General features: G+C 37.8%; 1 long non-coding RNA gene across 2 annotated transcripts in view; it reads left to right on the top strand.

Annotated features, from left to right (window-relative positions):
- The window catches only part of LOC308706752, a 71579-nt gene extending 53453 nt beyond the window's left edge, over positions 1 to 18126 (top strand). The window contains exons 2-4 of one of the 2 annotated variants that reach the window (XR_014032085.1): positions 11172 to 11223; positions 13609 to 13682; positions 17128 to 18126. This is a non-coding gene — a long non-coding RNA (uncharacterized lncRNA). The remainder of the gene's footprint in view (positions 1 to 11171; positions 11224 to 13608; positions 13683 to 17127) is intronic. The other variant, XR_014032086.1, reaches the window with a different exon arrangement.
- The last annotated feature ends 1627 nt before the right edge of the window (positions 18127 to 19753 follow it).

The raw sequence follows: 19753 nt of genomic DNA, 5'->3' as shown, positions 1-19753 counted from the left end.
GCTCATTTTGAGATACGACTACTACTAACATGCATTGAGTCCTGCGTCAGTCAGACTAGGAAAAAGGGAGGAAGATTAGGAGGTGATATAACAGAGAGGGAAATAAATGGATAAACATGACTGCTTTTTGTTTAAAAGGGTTCGGGATGGGATGTTCCTAATTAGAGGCACTCGATTGCGATTATTAGTGCAAGATGTTTCAATTCCCTGGTTTTCAGTTCTTTCTTCCTGATGGATTGTAGATCTCAGAGAGCAAGACCGCTGGAGGCTCTTTCACACCCTGAGAGATCTTCTGTAGAGCATCGTATATCTGACATGTTGAAATCCAGCTTTTGCATGTGCAATGTCTTGGAGACACGACAATACTAGAAATGTGAGAGGAAATGGAAAGATGGGATGGGATGGAAAGCTGTAAGTGTGAGATGGATAGTTGGTGAAGTGTGATTTGGAAAGGATTGGGTGTTTTAAAAGACTAACCTTTTTTTTGTCCAAATGGGCACGGATGCCGATAATAAACAAAGTGGCCTGGCAGAAGAGTTGCTCCATAACAAAGAAGAGGCCTGTAGACAGGCGAAGATCTCGCTGGAAGCATTTAAAGTTTTTGGATGATAATAATTTGCTAAAAGTGGCCTCCGTTTTTTCCTCCTACACAACATTCTCTTCCTTTCTAACTTATATATCTGGGACTCTTTCTCTCACCGTCTGTCTGTTTAAAGGCAACAGCACTCGCCCATACTCACGCTGACTAAAAATTCAGATGTATTACACCGATCCTGCCAGTGAAACTGTGCAATGTTCTGGATCCCGTTTGGGAGACCGAGAGAAAGATGTGATCTAAGATGTCGTGGCGAGTGACCTTCAGCTTACGATGAAACACTGTTGTTTTGGGTTTTTGTGTTTGGCCATATCACTCACACCAGCTAAACTAATGATTCAACACTGCTCAGTACATAAATATGAGTTATATCAGGTAAAATACTCCTCTTTTGATGAAATTAAACTCCTTTTAGTAGTGAATGAATGATAAACTTTTATATTTGCCAGTATTCTTGATTCATCCATTGATGTGGCTTTTTGCAGTGCACATTTTAAGATATATTTTGAAAAAATACAAATAAAATGATATAGGTCAAAAAATAAATCAGAATCATGTCATTGTCCCGGCTAATTTGCATGAAGTTGAGCTCAACTTTGTCACTGCTCCAGCGGTCTCTGTCAATGGATAAAACAACTCTCATTGAAAACACACGAGGTCCAGTTGCTTTCCTGCGGTGAATAACTGTCCGGATGAACGTCCATCTATGCATATATTTCAAAGTCCTTGTAATTATCCATTTTCTTTGTGTGTGAGTTGAGGTTTCTTGGCTTGCACAAACACAATGTGCACAAAGAGCAAGGTCACAATGTTTTGCTTTAGCACATTACTTGAATTGACTTTTTTGGCAGAGGATTTCGACCAAATGGATTTGCGAATATTGCGTTTATGGTGAGAAGTTAAATAAAAGCTGTCAACTTCAATCAGTTCAAGACAACAAAACCTGGTGATTTGCGCAGTGAGGAGGGCCTGTTCGACTCCTGCAGGTTTCTGGGTCCAGCTCAAAGCCTGGTCTCATCAGCATCTGTAGTCCAGAGTCAGACTCCAAGTCAAACACAGCGAAGAGGGATAGTCATTGATCCGGCGGCTCACAGGGAGAACACACATCCGTAACAACTGCTAGACCTTCCTCACTGCTGTAACTGAGAAGAGTTTCTTCACGGTACATGGAGACGTGTGTCTGAACTCTGTGCTTTAGTCCACATTAGCTTGAATTACTGCTTGGTTATTCATTAGGAGAGCGTTCCTGCACCTTGCTGGCTCTAGTTTCAGGAGTCTGCTTGCCTCGGGCATAATGTTAGAGCATGCATGCATGTACACGTATAAATATGTAGTTAGTCTAGACTGAGCAAACGAGGTAAAGAAATTGCACTTGACACTGCGAGTTCATCAGAGAGTGTGTGTCTGTGTATTGACTGACAAATGACACACATATGCTTTTGTACTTCCATTAGTTCTGTGAGAGCATGTGTATGTTTTCACTGGCTGTTCCTTCAAGAAAACTTTGGTGTACACTTTATGGAGGAGATATTAATCTGCATTTTCAATTTGAATCGGGTATTTATTAAGTATTAAACCTTTTTAATTTGATTCAGCTTGTTGCGACAAACACTCGATCCAGATGCATGTTAGTCCGCCCTCACTCTCAGAACAACGATGCATCAGCTCGTCACTGGGACGGTACAACTGTACACCTTTGTGCCCTATTTAGTGTACATTATTTCCTTTTGAAAGAATATTGCTCCAGTGACAGCTCTTGTACTACTTTCACTAGCAGTGTTTAATGCTTGTTTTCTCCCAGGACCCAACATAAGTCAAGGTGCTTGTAGAGATTGTGTTTTGATTTGCCTTTTGGTTTGAGTTTGGTTTAGATTTTTGCTCTTGGCTTTGTTTGTTTTTGTTTTGGCTGGTTTTGGCTTTTCTTTTCTTTTTTTGATTGACTTTTTTTTTGTCTTTGGTTATATTTAGTTTTTTTGTTAAAGTTTTGTTTGGTTTGGATTTGGATTTGGGGTTTGGTTTAGTTTAGTTTAGTTTTTTGTTTTATGCTATGTTGTGTTTTGGTTTGTTGATTGGGATGTAGGGTGTGTTCACAATGGTAGTTTGGTTCTCTTGGTTTATTTGGACTGGTCTAAAAACAAAAAAGATGATGATACCAGTTATTCCTCTGTTACACACACAAATGCAGATCTGCTGCAAGGAAACTGACACCTGCACTGAACTATAATGGGCAACATCACGGCTATGGCGATTCTGTCCTTTTTAGGATGGCATCTTGTGACATCACATCCAGTTTTTGGTCTGTTTAGATGTGTTTGGTCCGTGTTGCCTTCATATTTAATTCGAACCGCACCAGAGTTCGTTTGGAAACGGACCGAGACCATGATCCACTTCTCTGTTGCGCGTCAGTTTTCAGATGGCAGCGTTTCACACTTATTAAGAGTTTGTTTTAGTTAGAGACAAACCTGCCAAGTGTGAACACACCACCTTTGGTAGGTACAAATAAAAAAAAAAAGGCTATGCTTGGGCTATTATATTATATTATATTATATTATATTATATTATATTATATTATATTATATTATATTATATTATATTATATTATATTATATTATATTATATTATATTATATTATTAGGTAAAGAAATATTACTTCAGATGAAAGAGTTTTTTTGCAGACCACTTTCTTTGTCCCGGTCCACTTTTGTTTTATTCTGGTAATTCAAATTAGGTATGGCTGTGTGTGTATGTGGGAATGTGTTTATGTGTTTGAGGTTGGCAAAGATAGTCTGAGGCAATTTATTCCACCTTTTTTGTCTCTGAAAAGGTATTTGAGAATAAGGGAATCCATGATTGTTTATGTGAGTCTGTGTTGTTTGTTTATGTGAGTCTGTGTGTGTTAATTCACGTTTGTATGTGTTTTTGTACTTCTCACCCTGTCTGTTTGTTATGGCGGTCAGAACGAGAGAACCGTCTTAAACAGGCAGTTTGGGAGGCGGAAGACAGACCTTGTGGTCGAGGTTGAATTATTGACTTAGTCCTGGCCAGACCTTACCCATGTGTCTCCAACAAATCCCTGGGCCTGGAATTTGACCCACTCATTTACATGCATACTGAGAATAGGCTTTATCCCTGTCCAGTAACACACACACACACACACACACACACACACACACACACACACACACACACACACACACACACACACACATACACACACAGCGTACCGGAGGGAGAGTTTCATTAGGACCGATCTGTACTCATGTGGAGCCTCTGGCTTTGGGGTTTGGGAAAAGAGAGAGAGTGGGATCATGTAAAAAAGAGTCAGCTCTTTTTAGACCGGTTTGCATAATCATGCGCAATATTCAGTTTTGGCCTTGATTGTGTATCAAAACATTCCACGCTTTAGGATTTAGGTTAAAGGTCACTCTGAAGTGGAGCGGATGAGTCCTTTAGTTTGAACACATGCTGGACATGGTTATGTCAAGTCAAATTTATTTATATAGCACTTTTCACAATGCACATTGTTTCATTGTCCTATAGCCTATATAACTTTAAATGCATAACTGGGCGATAATATAGTTTGCATTTTGCGGCGATAATTGCAATGAAGCATTTGAAATTTGCTATATCATAAAGCACTTTATGTGATCGTATATGCAGGTAAAGTTGGACATACTTATATATCCAACTTCATATAAAGAGCTTAGAGGTTAGAGGATATTAGTCAGTTAGCAGGATTGATGTTTCTGTAGAGAAGAGGTTCGGCAGCACATTTGTCTTTATTCCCGGGAAATGGCCTTGTTATCAGATCTTTCAATATCTTCGAGTACAACAATGCTTTTAATTTGCAGTATTATTAGGCTTTAAAATTCATTGATTCCTGATTCAATACTTTTTTGTTTGGATCTAATGGAAATAAATAAACACTTTAATGAACTTTTAATGAAAAGGCTTGAATGCCTCAGCCCCACTCTGCCTAATATCTGAAACATCATGGCACCAGATTTTTATAATTCGAAAATTGGATTAAAAGAGGGCTGGAAAGAAAAAGTAATCATGGACTTTTTTTGCTTTATTTGACACACTTCAGGGAATTACAGGCTTATAATGAGTTGATATTCGTGTGTGTGTGTGTGTGTGTGTGTATGTGTGTGTGTTCGTGCAAGAAAGTTGGCATGTGCAATATTTTTAGTGGCTTTGCATTCTCAAATAAATAAAAATCATTTACCACACACACACACACACACACACACACACACACACACACACACACACACACACACACACACACACACACACACACACACACACACACACACACACACACACACACACACACACACACACACAAAAGAGGTAAACAGAGTTGAGTAAATGCGTATGCATCATATATATTTAGAACTATTCCGACAACATGTTTTGCCAAATATACTTAAAAATGAATTTATGTCAGACTGACTAGCAGTTATGCATTTATGTGGTTTGTGTGTGTGTATCTGTGCACGTGCATTTGGAAAACATATGCGGTTGGCCTGCAAGGTCTGTTCCCAGAAGCAAGAGATAATTCCCCTGTGACAGATGTTTCCAGATGTGTGGAATAGTTACTAATTGCAAAAGACTCCCACAGAGCTGTTTCTAACCCCCACCTCCTCCACTTTCCATGCAAGCCTTGAACATTAAAACCTGATCGCGGATAAACTCTTGCTAACACTATCTGGCCATGTGGACACACACTGGCACACGTGCACAGTGGGATTGGGCTCATTTTACCAATTACATGATCTTTCAAATGTCTTTTACTAAGCGGAGAGCATCGCCAAAAGATGCTTGATCTGTTCCAAAAGCCTACTGAGGCATCATAGATGTGCTATCGGTTGCAAAAGGTAGGAAAATGAGTTATGCTGCCTGCTGAGAGACCGTCTTTTGCAGAATACTAAGGCAGCATCACATGTATGCTTTGCAGAGAAGCCAGTCTCAATGCATTGTGACCAGCGGATTAAAAATATAATAATTTAAGATGCAGGACGAGGCATTTACTGCTTAACTAAAACTATTTTTAGCCCCACTAACTGGACATTTCACTTTTAAAGTCTCGCGAAACGTGCAAGAAGCAACGTCATATCATTTTGCAGAAATGTTTCCATATGCACACAAGCACGGGTTGGATGTATAATTAATTTTAGATTGTTTCTACAGATAGTTCTCCTGGCCAGGAAACATGACCTCAGACAGTGGACTTCCTCCACAATAGGATGCTGTCTGCCACGTGATTGTTACTGTGATTGCATGTTCTCCACCTGTCATCTGAAATAACTGCAGATCCTATTTGAGAACTGAGGAAATGAAGATTTCTACAAGATGTAAGCAATATAGATAGTGCATAAAGACTGGTGTCTTCTCCATCTTATGCAGAGAAAGTGAACAATGAGTTACAACAAGGGCAGAACCAGTGTTGGGGAATAGCAAAGTAAAAGTACTGATGCTTTTGCATTGCATTGTTTTTTTTTTCCAGTGACAAGTTACTTTTTTAAAATTGAATTGATCTAAAACTGGAAACTTTGATGAAGTGGAGATTTCTGAGAAAGAAAAACATTGAGGAAAAAGCATTTGAAGATGTGTATTGTAATTGAAAGCCCGCAGAACCAAATGGATCAAGTGTAATCAAATAAACACTTATATTGTGTAATTTTCTTTCCACTAGTCTGAAAGGCGTCATGCTACGGAAGCAAAATAGCCCAAAACCTCAAAATTTGACCAGTGCATGAAAAAACAATGTAGCGTCTAGCCTGATCCACTGAACGCTTCTCAGACTCTGAACATAACACAAAACCTGACTTTAAAGTGTTAAAAATCAATTGAGGAAGAGCTAGTATGCCACAACAGTTCTTTTTTGGATTTAAATAGGCAAATGCTTAAGAGTCTATGATTGGATTATTATTTCAGTGATTATGTTTCTAGCATGTTATAAGTTTGTAACCGTTCTTCCAACCCTAATTGATGGAGTGTGTAGCTTTTCATTTTTTAAACAACCATGTAGGAAGACACATCACGGCCATATTCCAGGATGACAATGTCAAGGTTGGACTCTTGACCAAAAAAGAGGAGCATCAATGTTTGCTCAAGATTTGTATTGAAAATGCAAGAGTCCAGCACTCTGTAAAGTCTCCTCCAGCACATCCCAAAGACTTGAGTTTGAGTGAGTTTAAGGACTCAAAGGTGCAAATTCATGTGTGAAATGATTCCTCATGATCAACCATTTCTTCCCAATCTGAGCCTGATGAATCCTCATGTGCCTTCCTACTTAACTGTTTAAGAAATGAAAAGATACACACTCCATCAATTAGAGTTAGAAGAACTGTTACCAAACATATAACATGCTAGAACCATAATAATCACAGCAATAATGATCCAATAGACTCTTATTTAAATCCAAACAGTGACTGTACATTGTGGTGCGAATCAATACAGCAGCATTTCCCCCCTCAAAGCTTACCTATACAATGCATTTTATTCTTTAAGTGTTAACAACCACCTCCCCCAAATCCTTTTTTGAAGTTTCACCAAGCGCTACGTGCCTACGGCTTCTCAGGAGGGTTAGCAGACTCTCCTGCTGCCTGCCAGCTCGATGTGCGTTGGCCAGCGATCGTCCACGGCTCCGACAGTAACAGCCTGCTGGGCATGAGGCTTGATCTCAGGCCAAGGTCTGCCTTTAATCATGGAGCACAAGACCAACACAATGCCCAGGAGTCTCGCTTGCTTTCTCGCGTTCTGGGATGATCCAGTCTGGTGCCATGCCATCAGGATGGACTCTTAGGTTGTTTTCTCCTATGTACTGTATGGCCTGTATGTAAAGGGGACCTATTATGCCCTTTTTCAAAGTCTTAATTTAGTTTTTGGGCTCTACTAGAATAGGTTTTCATGCTTGAATGCCCATTGTTTTTCACATTGTTGTAGCTCTTCTCTTCCCAGTCTGTCAGTAACGCTCTGGGGTGCGTTTCCCAAAATCATCGTTAGCCAAATATGGTCTCAAGTTCCATTGAACTCCATTGGTAGCGACGGAGCTTGCAACCATAGGTCGTATTGATTTTTTAACATTCAGACAAGAATTTCGGACTCAGTGTGCAAGGACCTTAAGTCTGAAGGATCAGGTTTGTTTAATTAAGGTTGAAGCTAAACTCTGCAGGGCTGTGGCCATCCAGGAACTGAGTTTGACACCCCTGTTTAGTTCCTGTCTCTATGCTCTGATTGGTCGGCTGGAGCAGTGTGTTGTGATTGGTCAAGTACTTCGAGTGTGTTTGGGAAATATCTCTTCCCTTACCATAACCGCCAGTTTCAACACACTACTAACTAACTCAACCAGGCCCCGCCCCTTTATTCTGTGTTTTAATTATTTAAATGAGGAATATTGTGTTCATTCCCTCAAGAAACTCAAGACTACAATGGAGGCGTTTCAGGGAGTTCAGAAACACTGACACTGATATAGATAAGAACTTTGGGCTTTGAAACTTTGCAGAGATTTTTTACGCTCAGACAGCAATATTACATGCTAAAGAGAGATTAACTTGTAAAAAGAAATGGCGTTGAATTGAAATGGCATTTCCTTTTGTATTCCACAATGTGCAGCACTACGAGATCTTGCTGTAGTAGATAACATTAGCGCACACCCTTTCTTGACTAATCCCTATCAATTCATTATGTGATTCCAATGAACCACAACCATCTGGGACTATAACATTGTTCTCAATGTTCAGTTCTAGAGCCCCATCACACGCTACGCTTTAAAAGGGTCATGAAACACGTTTTTTGAGATGTGTTTCACATGATGAGTGGCAAATGTTCCAAAGTTTGGGGGAAAATCTCTTCCTGGGTTGAAATCAAGATTGACAATGTCACATAGATGTGTTTGATTCATGCTAGATATAAAGACATGCATAAACTGTTTCCCTCTTAGCTTTCAGGAGCACTGGACATACATTTGTGATATATTATATTATAAAAATGCATTCATATCATATATCTCATATCGTATATCATATCATATATCATGTCTTATATCATATCATATATCATATCATGTATCATATCATGTCAAATATCATGTCATATATCATATCATATATCATATGTATCATATCATGTCAAATATCATGTCATATATCATATCATATCATTTCATATATCATATCATGTATCATATCATATATCTTATCATGTATCGTATCATATATCATTTCATATATCATATCATGTATCATATCATACTGTATATCATATATATATGGAAGCTTGTTTCCGCCACTGAATAAAACATTTTAAAAGATAATTGCGACTTTTTATCTCACAATTGCGAGTTTACATCTCGCAATTCTGACTTTATTTCTCAGAATTGCGAGATATAAAGTCAGAATTGCGTGAAATAAAGTCAGAATTCTGAGATATAAAGTCAGAATTCTGAGATATAAAGTCACAATTGCGTCTTATAAAGTCAGAATTCTGACTTTTTTTCTCACAATTGCGACTTTATTTCACGCAATTCTGACTTTATATCTCGCAATTCTGAGAAATAAAGTCAGAATTGTGAGATGTAAACTCGCAATTGTGAGAAAAAGTCGCAATTATTATTATTATTTTTTTTGTGGCGGAAACAAGCTTCCATATATATATATCATATCATGTATCATATCAAATATCATATGTATCATATCATGTATCATATCATATATCATGTATATCATATCATGTATCATATCATATATCATATGTATCATATCATATATCATGTTATATATCATATCATGTATCTTCTCATATATCATATCATGTTTCATATCATATATCATATCCTCATCAATCACATATATCATATATTGTATATCAATCACATCTATCATCAATCATATATCAATCACATCTATCATATAAGCTGGTTCAAGGCTAGAATAAAGCCTAATTGCTTGTTAACTGCTTTGAGTTATGCTTTCATAGAAGGATATACTGTACATGTGTATGCATACACTATAGCTGTTGCTGCTTTACGCTGTTGGTTGTTTATAAAAGCTTGTTTAAATGATTCGATTCTATTGTAAAAGTCCTGAATTCACTAAACGCACCCTAATATCCCAACACCCTGTTGTCCTTCACACCCTGATCCCAAGATGCAACCCACTTAGTTGTTCCAAATATCTGTTTGTGAAAGAGCATTTTAACAAAGATGGAAAATGGTAACTAATCAAACGCACACCCTCATCATCTCATAGTGCAAGTTGAGTTACATCAATATTGCATCATATCAGGCAAACATTAGTAAAGAGAACAGTGAGGTTTCAATGAGAAGACGTTAGGCTACTAAGTTAATGTGTACAAATTGTACTAGTAAAATTATAACCATGAACCTTAATACTAATATGTATTTGAATGGTGATATGATCTGGTCAGAATATCAGTATAAAAAACTTCAGGTTTTTATCAGGTGCGATGCCAGAGATTATATAAAAAGAGATTACTAAATTATTGTTTTGGTTTTAATTTGGCTTTTCACCCAAGAGTTTTGAGAGCTCTTTTTGTTTCAAAATTGCTTTTCTCAGAAAATTATGACATCATTTTGAGGACAAGTGGGAAAGATGATGCCAAATCTCCTGATAAAATTCCACTGGGTGTCCATCTGGTTCTGGTGATTTGATGTTTGAACAGGGCTTTTCAATCTGGTGTCTGTGGAAAGTTTGGAAAAAGTTTTTTTTTTTTTTGAGCTGTCAGAGTTATCAACATGTTGTACATGACACCCTTCGCACTGCGGTAAATGGAGGAAGAGATCTGAAGGACTTTCACTTTTGGATGCAACCTGTGAATGGCATTCTCATTCTCCACAGATGAAATGGTTTTGCTGCTCATTTGATCTTTTGAATTTTGGAAAATCTCCAAATAATTGAATTGGATTCAATTTTGAATAATCTTTTATTTATTTGATTAATCAGTTAATTGGATAAGCCATTTTATTCCATATATTTATTAGAGAAAAAAACTGTTATTCATCCAGCCCAATGTTGTCCTCCAAACAATGTGCAAGTTATGAAAACAAATACAGCGCATGTTGGCTGTACGTTATCTGCAAAAAAAGGCTTAAAATATAAACATGACATATTAAAACAACAACAATTGCCTTTTAAATCAGAAGTTAAAATGAAAATAAATATAAGCAGACTAAATGTTAACTGAACACACATTCACTCATATGAACATAATAATAATATTACATTTGCAAGAGGATCATCAGGGGGTTCTTGTTATCAAAAAGTGAAGTCCTTTCACAATTTGTAATGGTTATTCTCAGTTATTTTTTAGATTTTTTTTTTCAGGCATCAGGAAACTCAGTTTGCTAGTGTGAGCCAGTTTTTTTGTAGTTCAAATTGTTTTTTGTCTTGGAAAAAGATAATTATGTTTTTGGTTACGAATTCATAATTTGTTATTTAACTGCCATATGTTTTGACAGTCAGAAGGCATCTGAGAGACTTCCAATCATTTTTATTGTCTTTTCATTGTCTTATTCTTTCTTCTTCTTCTTCTTCTTCTTCTTCTTCAGATTTTTCCCCCCTCTGATAACTACTTTTGCTGTTTCCCTTATGAGTCATGAGGTGAGTCATTAGTTTCCAGGAATAATGTCCATTCTTACAGAAGATAGTTATTAAAATTACTGTAATTTGTCAACGAGGCTTTAAACTCCATGTGCTAGTGGGGCGTGAAGGTGATTCGGCAAAACGCAGCGCTTACGCAAGTCTGCTCAGAGATGATTATGATGACAATAATTGGTCGTTCTGAGTTGTGTGGAGTTATTAATGATAAAGTATCTATTTGTGAACATGATTGTGACTGCGTGTAGTATGAAAATGATTTATTTGTTTGTGCTATATTACATGAGATGTTATCTTATACATTTGATGCATCACAATTGTGATGTTGTTGTGATTAGCGTGATATTGCTTCAGCGTTTAATAAACAATAACTGTCAACTTGCATTTGAGTTTATGAAAAATGATCCCAAAATAAGCCAGAGCACCAAACTTTGCTATGTCCATTATCTGACATACTCTACTGTATACAAGGTTGGAATATTTATGATTTTAATGTTTATGAAAGTAGTCTCTTATGCTCTCCAAGACTGCATTTACTTGATCCAAAAAAATGCAGTAAAATGGTATTATTGTGAAATATTATTATAATTAAAAATAGCTGTTTCTTAAGTGAATATAAAGTACATTTTTATTTTATATTTTTATTTATTTAAATGCAATTCATGACGTTTAGTCTTTGTTAGATCTGGTTTGGTTATCATTTCTGATCTCATGAAGCAAGTCGTAAAATATGATATTTTTATATCTGGTAAATCACACTACCGTTCAAAAGCGCGGGGTTGGAAAGAAGTTTTGAAATAAGTCTCTTCTGCTCACCAAAGCTGATTTGATCAAAATACAGTAAAAACTGTAATATTGCGAAATATTATTATAATTTAAAATGGCTGTTTTCTATGTGAATGTCTAGTAAAGTGTAATTTATTCCTGTGATCAAAGCTGAATGTTCAGCATCATTACTCCAGTCTTCAGTGTCACATGATCCTTCAGAAATCACTCTAATATGATGATTTGCTGCTCAAGAAACATTTATGATTATTATCAGTGTTGAAAACAGTTGTGCTGCTTGGTTTGGTTTGGTATTCACAATGTTTTCTAATGATTACTTCTTCTTCAGGTAAATATTCTTCATTCAGTTACGACAGTAACATGTAAAAAAAGCCTTGCTAGGAAGAGTTTGATCGGAGAGCGGGCTCTGTGTGGAGCGATTAGAGGAAAGAGATATTTATCAGTGATAATTGACATGTCGCCGGGAGTGCAGGGCTGGTTCTGCTTGGCTACAGAATCATACTGGATCTGTTATTTGTTTTTCCATCTGTTCGGAATAAAAGAGGGAGGCTCTGTTGTCTCCGAGACAGCTGTGATGTCAGAGCCGGAGAAAGATTGGACGGGCTTGGAGAATTGCGAGGGTAAAACATGACCTATGATTTTGTGTTAGGGCAGCAGTAGTAGTAAAACACTGGCCGACTGCCGACTCCATTAACAAGCAGTCTGTCTGATGTGATGACTTCATTAAGAAGATCATGGAGTCGGGAGACAAAAAATCTTGCACATAGTGATTCTTTTGGTCTTTTTGAAGTTCTTCAAAGAATATTACATATATGTGCCCCTGGATCACGTCACCAGTCACGAGTCGCACGGGTATATCTGTGGCAATAGCCAACAATACATTGTATGGGTCAAAATGATCATCAGGATATTAAGTAAAGATCATGTTCCATGAAGATATTTTGTACATTTCCTACCGTAAATATATAAAACATTTATTTGTGTGAGTGAATGCAGCACAATCGCCAACATAAATGAAAAACTTTAAAGGAGATTTTCTCAATGTTTCGATTTTTTTGCACCCTCAGATTCCAGATTTACAATAGTTGTATTTCGGCCAAATATTGCCCTATCCTAACAAAACACACATCAATGGTGTCCAGGGTCACATATGCACTACCGTTCAAAGGTTTGGGGTCAGATTATTAGAAGCATATTAGAATGATTTCTGAAGGATCATGTGACACTGAAGACTGGAGAAATAAAGCTGAAAATCACAGGAATAAATTATATTTTACAATGTTTTTACATAGAAAACAGTTATTTAAAATTCTAATAATATTTCATAATATTATAGTTTTAACTGTATTTTGATCAAATCAGCTTTGGTGAGCAGAAGAGGCTTTTTCAAAACTTTAAAAATCTTTCCAACCCCGAACTTTTGAACGGTAGTGTGATTTATCAGATATAAAAATATCATATTTTATGACTTGACTCATGAGATTAGACATGATAACCAAACCAGATCAAACAAAGACTAAACGTCATGAATTGCTTTTAAATAGACATTTTACTTGTTGACAGTGTCTCCATTCTGACTGGACCTCGTCTGTTTTGTTTCAGATGCATCATCAGCTCAAATCCGACGGGACGCTTCAGAACGCTGTCGTCTGTGTGGATTCAGGGACGTTTGACTGGTAAAAATCATGTTGTTTCATCAAATAAACTCCAGCTCTCCCACATCAACACATACGCTGGTCTCACAGGATGCTCTGGATAGCATCTGTACAGTAAATAAAATCTGTGTAGATTTACAAAGCCTGAATTTATCGCTCAAGTGCTCTCGATCTCACTTCTGCGAGCAGAGGATCCAGGACTATAAAGTCCATCCATCCGTGAACCTGAGGGAAAGAATGCAGCAGACTCTAATGTTATCAGTCTCTGACATTCACAGCACTGATTTATTCCTTCATTTTATACCAGGATAAGGAGAACATCATCTTCTGTACTGGGACTCTGATCAATGACTGTTGGAGAAACAGAAATATCAATTTAAGTTGGAAAGTTTAAATTCCAACTTTCTCCCATTCTGATGTATTTATTTATTGCATTATCTAAAAAGAGAAATGAAATCATGCTTTGGTTAATCTTAATTATGACAACAACAAAAAGAAAAGAAAAGTAAACAGCAGTCCTTATAGATCAGCACTTGGACTTTTTTAGCACTTTTACTCAAGTGGAGTATTTATATTTCATATATCACATTCATCGCTGGGTTTTAGCCTTTTTCTTTTTTCTTTATTGGCACCGGTAGATTTTATTTACATTGTGTAAAAATATCAGTATTTTCTTTGCAATAAGTTTAAATAGTAGCTAGATGCTATTTAAACTTGTAAATAGTGGCAGATACTATTTGCACCCCAGTGTTGTTGTACATTAAACGGTATGCAATAATAACATAGATTGTAAATGATTATATTTATTAAAATTGTTAAATGGATTTCGCCTTATTGAGACAATGAAGCCCTCCCTTCACATACCCCTAACCCTCACAAATAAACACTTTATTTATCCACTTTTAGAATATTTTCTTAATTTCGTATTGAAAATAAATGCCTTTCCGATCTGAAACATAATGGGAAAAGGGATCAGAGCGAGTTCGGCAAAAGGTGGATTTGAACATGGGTTGATTTGCATAAAAGCTTTTAGCAACACCTTACCTCTATACTATTGTTGACAATCGTAGTTTCATCTGTCCCAACCAGACGTCATACGTTATTGATAATGTTGTTTAATTAAGCAAATTACTTTTTTCTAATTTATGTAAAATTTCTCAAATTTGTTTAATAGTGACCTTCATATAACAAACGGAGCATGTTGAAAATCTGCTTGATTTAATTTAAATCATAAAACTTCCCCTATTTGAAGAAACACCTGCGTACACAAAGAGCAAAAGCATTTCAGATGAGATTTATATCAGGAAACCCAACTGCAGTTTCACAACAACAACCAGTATGCTGTTGTTTTCAGTAAAGACACAAAACGTTACTTTAGACGTCTCACTGTAAGTAACTCCAATTAAAAATGAAACTTTGTGTCAAACTAAGCTGACCTCTGTAGAATGTCACAGTGTCAAGTTTAACAAGTAAATGGCCAAAGACTTTCTGTTCTTCCGCCGTCTGACACGCTGTGTGTAAAAGTGTGTGTGGTAGAGATGGAGGGACGAGATTGACCTGAATAATTGGTTGAGAAGCTTCTTGTCCTCGAGTCCACAGTGAAGTACGAGGTCAGCGTGACTTTTCATAGTTTCACTGATCTTTTCAGGAGAGCTTATGTGAAAATCAAAGGCCAAAAAGAAAAGCGATTCTGACAGATCTTAGTGCTCGTCTCAATCCTGATGCGCTAATGCCGTCTTTCATCTCCGCGGTCGCTGCCATCTCGCCGTTTCACTCGCATCGCCATGGCAATGTACAGAAAACAAACGACTAGCCGTGATGTCATAGTTGGACGGCTTTATTATTCGCGCCCACCGAGTGGAAGACGAGGACTGTGGGAGAGCAGATTCTGGCAGTAACTCTAGAGGAGGATGCTACTGTATCCTATTGTTTCTGTGGGCTACCTGCAGTCAATGTGCTTTAAAAGGTTACGGTTAGCATGACAAAAGAGATCCGACTGCAACAAGGCCTTCTCTTGAGCGACTGTTGCACTGCGGAGCATGGGAGTCCTGCAGTGTGAAACGCATCAGGTTAGCCCACTTCTGAGCTGTTGTAGAGGTTGTGTGGCTGTTTCTTCGACTGTAGAAACTCTTTGTCCTGAAATAAAACTGGTTTTTATTTGTTGCGGGGAGAAACATGCATGAGTGAATCATTCACAATAAGATCTATAACATGCATTTAATAGGATAAAAATAGATTGGTTCATAACATGTTCACTTTCTCTCTCTCTCTCTCTCTCTCTCTCTCTCTCTCTCTCTCTCTCTCTCTCTCTCTCTCTCTCTCTCTCTCTCTCTCTCTCTCTCAGAATCAGAATCTCTCTCTCTCTCTTTCTATCATCCATCCATCCATCTATCATCCATCCATCATCTATCATTCCATCCATCCATCCATCCATCCATCCATCCATCCATCCATCCATCCATCCATCCATCCATCCATCCATCATCTATCATTCCATCCATCCATCCATCCATCCATCCATCATCTATCATTCCATCCATCCATCCACCCATCCATCCATCCATCCATCATTCCATCCATCCATCCATCCATCCATCCATCCATCCATCCATCCATCCATCCATCCATCCATCCATCCATCCATTCATCCATCATTCCATCCATCCATCCATCCATCATCTATCATCTATCATTCCATCCATCCATCCATCCATCCATCCATCCATCCATCCATCATTCCTTCCATCCATCATCCATCCATCCATCCATCCATCCATCCATCCATCCATCCATCCATCCATCCATCCATCCTTCCATCCATCCATCCATCCATCCATCCATCCTTCCATCCATTCATCCATTCATCCATGCATCCATCATTCCATCCATCATTCCATCCATCCATCCATCCATCATCTATAATCCATCCATCCATCCATCCATCCATCCATCATCTATCATTCCATCCATCCATCCATCCATCCATCCATCCATCCATCCATCCATCCATCCATCCATACTGTATCCATGTGTGGATACAGTATATGTGTACTGTATGTAATGTGTATTTATGTAAAAATATATAGATATTACCATTGAATATTAAATAAATAAATACAAAAATAACCAGTAGGTCAAAGTTTTATGGGCTTCTTTTGGAACTTTTATAATATATCTTATGCAATTTACATATGTGTCTGTGTGTACAGTATATGCATACATATAGTATGTTAAAGTTTTATGGACTTACATTACATACATTTGTTATTTCTGCTAGTTTTAATTAAGATCAACACCACAAACATAAAACTTCCCCAAGTTGAAGAAACACAAATGCACACTGGCGAAATCATTTCAGATAAGATTTATATCTGGAAACCCAACCGCAGTTTCACAACTAGAAACACAAACAACAGTCTAAAAGTAGCATGCAGATTTTCCTTGACTGTTTTCCTCTGCATTGCAGGTGTTGAAATGCAACAGGTTTCATCCGTCACGTGAAGACGAGTGGAAGAGAGTCTCATGGTTCATCGAAGCGCCGTCCACCTGTCCTGCAGCATCAGACACTCAAACAAGGCCTTTTACCAGTGTTTCTGGAACAAACACGAGTCACGACTGCCATGCTAACACCCCTGGTGTTCATTATCCCACGGAGATCTTTTTATCCCGATCAACACTTCGGACACTGTCAAAGCGCTCAGCTCGTGAGAGATTTACTCATCTGGAGAGCGTTCGGCTGTCCTCGGCCTCCCAGCGGTTTGGAAGCGCTTGAACATCTGTATGAGCCTCCAGTTGTTTGTAATAGTGATGGTGTAAGGAGAGACACCCTTTTCTCTTTCTGACCCCCCCCCCCCCTTTCCTTCTCAAATCCCACATCAGTCCATCTGGTTTATGTTTGTTTGGCTAAGTCTGGACCGTAGCTGCTTTTCAAACTCTTGCTTCTGGCTGTTTTGGGGTCCAGATGGCTTTATCGCTGTGCTTCACGTGTCCTTCATGGGTCGTGTGTGATGAGGAAGCCCTTCCCTATACGTTGATCCTCTGAGATTAGTGTCTAGTGGTGAAGCATTGGTCATTTATGCTCTACAAGCGTCCCAAAGAAAGATACAGCCCGAATTGAGCCGCGGAGGGCAGCGTTTGGAGCCAAATCTACTAACGTCAGGCCTCTGTTCTTTTGCGTCTACACTGAATTTGTAAATATGTGAGTCAGATGTTGGCGAGAACACTTCAAAAATGGCCTCCTGCATCAGATGCAAAGCAAAGATGAGCATGTAAATGAATTAGCATCTTCTTTTAAGGTTTTGGGGTGAACTGTCATTGCAAGCAGAGCTGAAATGTTTATAGGTTGCTTTGTAATGTACAAAACCATAATTTGTGGCTTTTGTATCTAGTTAATTTGTTTTCACCAACCGTAATGTTTGAGATTCTTGGTCGATGAAGCACAATAAATCAAACCGTTTCCATCATTCATTCACTGTGGATCATCATTATGCTCAATTGTCATTTTGGATGTTGACATCATCCCACAAACTGGCAGACAACGATAAATGACTGTAAAACAGTTTATACCATATTTGCTTTTTTTTCAGTCACATGGGTTTATGTGTTTAGTTTAGGGAAAGCTTGGGATGTTCATAACAAGAGATGATAATGTTTGCTAATATTCCATTTTTCCTTGCAATACATGTAGTATTGCTTCATTCTAAGATTGTTACATCACATTAAGAACTAAAATAACACTAAATGTAATCTGCAGCCCCTTTCTATTAAAAACATTAGGCTCGTTCATACGTCATGCTCAAAACTATGCCCTATCTATCTATCTGTCTGTCTGTCTGTCTGTCCGTCCGTCCGTCCGTCCGTCCGTATATCTATCTGTCTGTCTGTCTGTCTGTCTGTCTATCTGTCTGTCTGTCTGTCTATCTGTCTGTCTGTCTGTCTGTCTGTCTGTCTGTCTATCTATCTATCTATCTATCTATCTGTCTGTCTGTCTGTCTGTGTCTGTCTGTCTGTCTGTCTGTCTGTCTGTCTGTCTGTCTATCTATCTGTCTATCTGTATATCTATCCACTTATCTGTCTGTCTGTCTGTCTGTCTGTCTGTCTGTCTGTCTGTCTGTCTGTCTGTCTGTCTGTCTGTCGCATTGTTATTTTAAACATGTTTGCAGCGTTTCCTGATTTGCATGATTCCCTTCAGTTGCTAAAATAAGGCAGACGGCTCATGCAAATAAATAGCGCTATCAGCGGGATCGATTGATTCTTGATAAAAGCCCCGTAAGAGCACAACAGCAGGGTTACTGCTAATGTCTTTGGTGCTGTAAGTTTACTGTCTTGTTTTGGGAGGTTATTCAACATCTAACAAACTTCTGCGTCATAGAAAGTAACTCAGTGCCTTTTGCAGCCACATATTTATATTTTGGAATATCACGTATAAAAACCCTGGATGGAAACGCCAAGATGCATATAAAATCTTTATAAAAATGTTATTTGCGTGTCATTGCAATACTTTGTTTCAGTAGTGTTTATTAATTATTTTGAATTGAATTATATTTTCTGTTTTCATTTTTTGTTTTTAGGTTTAGTTAACTATGATAACCCTGATTGAGCTGAATAATGTTTGAAACAGAAACTAACATGGAAACACATTCATAATCAATAAATTATGCAATAAAAAGCATGACACCGCCTCAACGGATCATGTGATCGGATAACTGGACTAACCAGCGGACCAAACTCATTGCGTATACGTGATGTTTGGGAATGCATGAAAGCATTTGTCACTGCAATTTATTTGCATGCGAGTAATTTATTATGTAGGGAAACGAGTCACAGGCTTCCCTGGTTGCACTGATACTTTGCGGCAGTTTCCTAGAAAATGAAGCTTTTCTTGAACACATGGGATTGAAAGAGTGCTTTAATTGCAAATGTTTTATGCAATATTACAATTTTCTGATAGATTAATTTGCCACTTTTGATGGTTGCAGCTACTGAAAAGCTTCCTTTAATATTGCATTGTGCATTCAGAGACTTCTTTAGTGTTGGGATCAAGATCAGGATTGTGCAGGAGAGGTTTAAAGGGCCAGCGTCTGATATTTGTG

This window comes from Scardinius erythrophthalmus (assembly GCF_964197995.2).
Source record: "Scardinius erythrophthalmus genome assembly, chromosome: 18".
NCBI classification, from domain to species: Eukaryota; Metazoa; Chordata; class Actinopteri; order Cypriniformes; family Leuciscidae; genus Scardinius; species Scardinius erythrophthalmus.
The sequence above is the reverse complement of the archived record's forward strand: the minus strand, read 5'-3'. Positions and strand labels throughout refer to the sequence as shown.